Here is a 6,572-nt window from a genome sequence, read left to right on the forward strand (position 1 = left end):
GGCGGCGACGCGCCGGCAACGGCTCCCGCCACCGCGGCGGGAGCGACGGACGTGCTAGAGGAGAACGCGACCTCGAGGCGGGCACGAGCCCCCGCGACCGGGGCACCCACGACACCGGGGCGGCGCGCTCCGCAGCGGACGGGGGACGCGGCCACCAAAAGCGCGCACACTGCCGCGGCGGCCCCGACGCGGCGGGGGGACGCCCCCCCACCCAGCCCACCGGACGCGGGACGCGCCGCGCGGCTTCTCTCTCGCTCGCTCGCCCTCGCTGCTGCTGCTGCTTTTGGCACATCGTTTGCGGCCACCCCCGCCGCCTTGCTGCTCGCGGCCGGCACCCGCGGGGCCCCGGACCGACGCCGGCACCAGCGCCTCGCGCAACGCTCACGGACCCCTGCGGCTCGCGGGGCCGCTCGGCCGTCACACAGCCGGCTTCGGCCGGAAAAGCCCCTTCGTTCGGCGACGAGAACGACGGACGGAGCGCCCACCGGCGACCAGGGCACGCGCCCTAAACGCCGCCGCCGCCGCCGCTCTCGCCCCGAGCGAGGCAGCGCCTCACCTGCGACGGGAAGCGAGCTGGACAGGAGACCGCCCGTGCCTGAACACCGGACACCGCCGCGGCTGCCCCGGGACAGGGGAGCGCGGAAGAGCCGGCCCGCCGGGGGCCCTCTCCGACGCGACCCGAGTGGCCTCATCGATCGGAAAAAAAAAAAAAAAAAAAACGAACAGCGTCGCCTGCGTGCGTGCGGGTGTGCTGGAGCAACGTCCGCGAGAGGTGCTCGCACCGACCTGAACATCGGCCCTGACAGGAACCGACCCGCCGGGAAGCCTCTCCGACGTGCCCGAGGAACGCCTCGACGGGCTCCTGCGTGCGGGTGACGTGAGGTGCATCGTCGGGAGCCGGAGGCGCCGCCGCCTCGGCCGTGCCAATCCGCGGGGTCCCCCCCTCCTTCGCCTTCCGAGCCTCCGGGACCCACGCGAGCAGCCGGGGACGCCCCCGGACGGACGCCTTCGGCCGCCGGCGGACCGCCCGCCGGCTTCTGGCCGCTCCCTCTCTCCGCAGCTCTGAGCTCGCGGCTCGCTGCTGCTTTTCTCCGGCGACTCGCACGCGCGAGACCGCTTCTCGCTCGCCGGCGGGGAGGGCAGCTGGCTCGGCAAACCGCTGGCGGCTACCGCTCCGCACAACCCACGCCCGAGCCGACGCCACCGCCGACGCCGCGCGCCCCCTTCTCGCGCGCCGGCTCTCCAAGCCCCAAGCGCTCGCTCGACACCGCTGGCGGAGCAGAGTCCTCACTCTCTCCTATAGACGGACACAAAAGTCATTGCCTCACAAGCGGCGCACGTCCTTTTCCAGCCTACCGCGGCGAGGCAGCCGAGCGCAACCGACTTTTACCTCGACCTAACTGGAGGCACAGAGAAACAGCGACGCCTACCACCCCTTCCGAGCCGTGGCACGACCTGCTAGTCTACCTCCAGCCCCACGGCGGCCTTCCAAGTCCCGTCGGACACGCGGTAGACCTGGCCGCCGTTCCCTCCGCCCGACCGGCGGCTATTTCCTCCGCGCGGGTAGACCTGGCAACCTCAGGGGGACCCGCCGGCCGGGAACCGACGGCGCCGGCCCGCCTTCCTTCGTTTTTCCGGCGGGCCCTTCCGGCACTTTTCCAGCCTTTTCGGGCTTTTTCGCACCTTTCCGGGAATTTCCGACGCTTTCCGCGCCATCGGACCCGCTCGGGAACCGCTCGACCGACCCGCGGACGTGCGCCTTCGCAAACGCGCGCGCGCGCGCGCTCCCGTCGCTGCCGGGCAGACCCCGACGCCGTTCTCGCGGACGGACCTGCAGCGACCCCTACAGGTCGCCGCCGGCTAAGCAAACATGGCGACCGCGGCAGGGTAGACCTGGCGGCCGCAGGAAGCTACGGGGAGACCAGGCGGCCGCGGGACGACGCGGGGACACCAGGCGGCCGCGGCAGGATCGGCAGACGAGGCGACGGGGGGATGCGGTAGACCTGGCAACCTCGGCAGGACGCGGGGAGACCTGGCGGCCGCAGGAGGGCACCGGGACACCTGGCGGCCGCAGGAGGACACGGGGAGACGTGGCGGCAACGGGGGCACACGGTAGACCTGGCAACCTCAGGGGGACACGGGGAGACGTGGCGGCAACGGGGGGCACACGGTAGACCTGGCAACCTCAGGGGGACACGGGGAGACCCGCCGGCCGGGAACCGACAGCGCCGGCCCGCCTTCCTTCGCTTTTCCCACGGGCCCTTCCGGCACTTTTCGCACCTTTCCGGGAATTTCCGACGCTTTCCGCGCCATCGGACCCGCTCGGGAACCGCTCGACCGACCCGCGGACGGGAGCCCTCGCAAACGCGCTCGCGCCCGCGCGCCCGTCGCTGCCGGGCAGACCCCGACGCCGTTCTCGCGGCCGGACCTGCAGCGACCCCTACAGGTCGCCGCCGGCTAAGCAAACATGGCGACCGCGCCCGGGTAGACCTGGCGGCTGCTGTCCGCAGCGCTTAGACGAGGCGCCCGCGGCGCCCCGAGGCGGGGAACACCTGCCGGCCGGGAACCAACCCCGCCGTCCTTTCCCTAGCAGGGCTCTGCCTTGCCTTGCTCGGCTTTCATCCGCATTGCTCTGCTCTCCTGTGCCGTGCTGGGCTCCTCTCGGAGACCGTCCCGCGGGTTTTGATGCCGAGTCGATTGCTATAATTACGAACGCATAAACCGTCAGACACAGAACTTGGCCTCCCCGCAGCCCAGCGACCGCTCCCTCGGAACTGGCACGAGGGGGCAGCAGGCCTGCACACCCAGCACGGTCTTTTTTGGGAGTAACAACATGATTCCCACAACTACGCTGGAAGAAAGGCAACAATAAAGAAATAAACAGCTAAAGCAAGACATGGTTCTTGCCCAACGTCACGGTGGACCAGGAGATGTGAAGGAGGCTGGGGAGAGGGCGATCAGGGTACAGCCACTGTCCAAGTCTGGCTGCCACCTGCACACAACACGAGGGCCCTCCGGTCTCCCCCCAACAGGCACTTGGAACCCAAAGGAGGGCTGGCCGCCAGCTCGCTACGTTTGCTTTGCTTCTCTTTGTTTTGCCTTGCTCCGCTTTGCTTTGCTCTTGCTGGCACAGTTTTGCTTTTCCATACCTCCTTTCCTCTGCTGGTCTTGCCCCTGCTTTGCCTCAGATTCTTTTGCTGTTTCTTTCCTGGCAATGCTTTGCTTTTCCTTGTGCTACGTTCCCTTGCTCTGCTTTGCCTCGCTATGTTTTGCCTTTTCTGGACATGTTTTGCTTTTTTTTTTTTTTTTTTTTTTTTTTAAGTGTTCATTGCATTCTTTTGTTTTCCTTTTGGACCTTTTTAATGTGCTTTTAGAGGCCGCGCTTTGCTTTTCCAGGCCGTGCTTGTCATTGCTTTTCCTTAGGCCGCTAGGTCTTTTCCCTAGCAGGGCTTTGCTTTGTCTTGCTCAGCTTTCATCCGCATTGCTCTGCTCTCCTGTGCCATGCTAGGCTTCCTTTGGAGACCGTCTCACTGATTTTGCTGCTGAGTTGATTGGTAAATTTATGAACGCATAAACCGTCAGACACAGAACTTGGCCTCCCCGCAGCCCAGCCACTGTCCCCTCGGAACCGGCGCGTGGGGGCAGCAGGCCTGGCCGCCCGACATGGTCCATACTTTGTCCCTAGCCATGCGGAGAGCTGCCAGGTGGGCCACACTGCTAGTTGTGTGTGTGAGGTTCTCAAAACAGTAAGGAACTACATGATTCCACAACTACGGTGGAAGAAATCCACAACAACAACAACAACAAAATGTATATAGATATATAAAACCAGCTAAAGCAAGACATGTGTGAGGAATGTTCTTGCCGGGTGTCACAGTGGACTAGGAGCTGTGAAGAAGGCTGAGGAGGGGGCGATCAGGGTCCAGCCACTGTCCAAGTCTGGCTGCCACCTGTACACAACATGGAGCTCTCCGGTCTCCCCCCCACAGACACCTGGAACCCAAAGGAGGGCTGGCCGCCAGCTCGCTACGTTCGCTTTGCTTCTCTTTGTTTTGCCTTGCTCCGCTTTGCTTTGCTCTTGCTGGCACAGTTTTGCTTTTCCATACCTCCTTTCCTCTGCTGTTCTTGCCCCGGCTTTGCTTTGCTTTGCCTCAGATTCTTTTGCTGTTTCTTTCCTGGCAATGCTTTGCTTTTCCTTGTGCTACGTTCCCTTGCTCTGCTTTGACTTGCTCAGCCTTCCCTTCCCTGGCCATGCTTTCCTTGGTTTAGCTTTGCTTTTTAGACCTAGCACTGCTTTGCTTTTCCTACCCGTGCTTTGCCTTGCCTTGCCTCAAACTGCTTTGCTTTCCTTTGTTTGCTTTATCTTTCCTAGTTATGCTTTGCTTTTCCTGGTGCTACTTTCCTTTGCTCTGCTTTGCCTTCCCTGGCCGTGCTTTGTTTTGTTTTATCAGGCCATGCTTCCTTTGGTTTAGCTTTGGTTTATAGACCTGGCACAAGTCTGTGAACTGGCCTTGCTCTCACCTGCAGGTACATTTATATCCATTCACCGCAAATCTTTGGACCCAGCCACACAGCCAGTTTTTAACCCAATGAAACGTAATTCTTTCCAGGCCTTAAGCAGCCAGATCCTCTGGAAGAATGCTGTGGGAAATGATTTCAAAAGCCTTATTGAAGTTTAGGTAGACCACATCCACAGCCTTTCCCTTGTCCACTGAGCACATCACCTTCTCATAGATTTAGATCTGATTTGTCAAGCAGGTCCTGCTTTGATAAACTCAACTGGGCTTATCAAAGGGCCTGATTAGCTGGTTGTCCTGTTGTGTGATGGTACTCAAGATAATCTGCTTCATGAGTTTCCCTGGCTCAGAGGTCAGACTGACAGGCCTGTAGTTCTCGGATCATCCTTCTGTCTCTTCTTGTAGATATCCATCATATTTGCTAGTTGACAGTTGACAGGGACCTCCCCTGATAGCCAGGACTGCTGAAAAATGATGGAAAATGGCTTGGTGAGTACTTCAGCCAGCTCCCTCAGTACCAATGGGTGGATCCCATCTAGCCCCCTATACGTCTGCATATCTGGGTGGAGTAGCAGTTCTCTAACCATTTCCTCATGGATTATGAGAGCTTCATTCTGTTCGAGGTCCTTATCTACCAGCTCAGGGGCAGAGTATCAGGGTAACAACTGGTCTTGCTGCAAAACACTGAGGTAAAGAATGCACTGAGTACCTCAGCCTTTTCATCATCTCTTTTAATTCAAATGAACAAACAAACAAAAACCACTTTTATTGTCTTTAACGGTAATAGACATATTGAGCTCCAGCTGGGTTTTGGCCATTCTAATTTTTTTTCTTTGCCCAGCCTAACAACATTTAGGACTCCAGAGAAAATGATAGGGCTTCAGAGAAAATGACAGCATACATGAGAAGCACAGAAAAAGTGGAACTGGGCAACCTTCCATCCTCTACCCTTCTGTGAGCCTGTTCTGCAGCTTCATTCAACTAGTTACTCCTCTACTGTTCACACTCTCCTACAATTGCTGATACTGTTATCTTGTGAGAGCACAATTAGAATGAGACATCTCCCTGCAGATATTAACAGCTGACAGAATGTGGCATCTGTCCAGAGGAACCTTGAGAACTGCAGGATTTTCCCTATACAAACTTCTTGACATTGAGAAGGAGAAGAGCCCAGTCCTGCACTGGAGGAAGAGGAACCCCACACATCAGGGCAGACTGGGACTGTGCTGAGTGAGCAGTGCCCAGGGCACCACGAGGGATGCCATACGAGCAGTAGTGCCTGCTCACCAGGAACCAGGTCAGCTTCCTACAGAGCTGCCTTATGAGGAGCATAGCCACCAAGAAGATCTGGATTGTCAGACTCAGCTCACATCCAGTGTGATACCACATGGACAAGTGTCTACAGCTAGCCGGTAAAGAGGTACATGGGAGTCCCTACAATATCCTGATTTGGAGAGGAGCTAAGGCTATGGAAAGGCTGAAAGTCCCAACAGGACCAAGGTCTTTGTGTCTATGGCTATGGCTGTTGTCTCTGCCAGTGAGACCTACGAGGAGAGAGCACCAGGGCCTCATTGCCTCCTTGCCCCTACCCATGAACCAGGAAGGAGTTGTACCATTCTCCTGAACTTGGCAATGCACATCCCCATCTCCTACTGCCCCAGGAAGAGCCCTGAGCAAGGTGTAAAGGGAAAGGTTCTCTCTCCCAGAGGCAGGGTGTCAAGGTTTGGCCCTTGTGTTTGGTGAAACGCATCCACTTTGTCTACACCTCAGTGTCACCTTCACACTGTCTTTGTCTCCTTGTCCTCACTGCCTCCAATGTTCTACTCTAACGAGCTCCAAGGGGGAGCTGTGTCAGTGCTGGCCATCAGGGGTACACTCCAGGAAATATACATCTGACATGGACTTCTGAAGAGATGTCTTCAATTGTCTCTTAGTACTTGAGGTCTGTGGGCTCATCATCAAAGCCCCCAGAGGAGTAATTACAATGCCTTGGGTTGCTGAGCTGGGCCGGGCTCCTGGGACAGAGAGAGCTCCTGGCAAGAGGCCCTGGTGCAG

This window comes from Aythya ferina, assembly GCF_964211825.1.
Source record: "Aythya ferina genome assembly, contig: HAP1_SCAFFOLD_211, whole genome shotgun sequence".
Classification (NCBI taxonomy): Eukaryota; Metazoa; Chordata; class Aves; order Anseriformes; family Anatidae; genus Aythya; species Aythya ferina.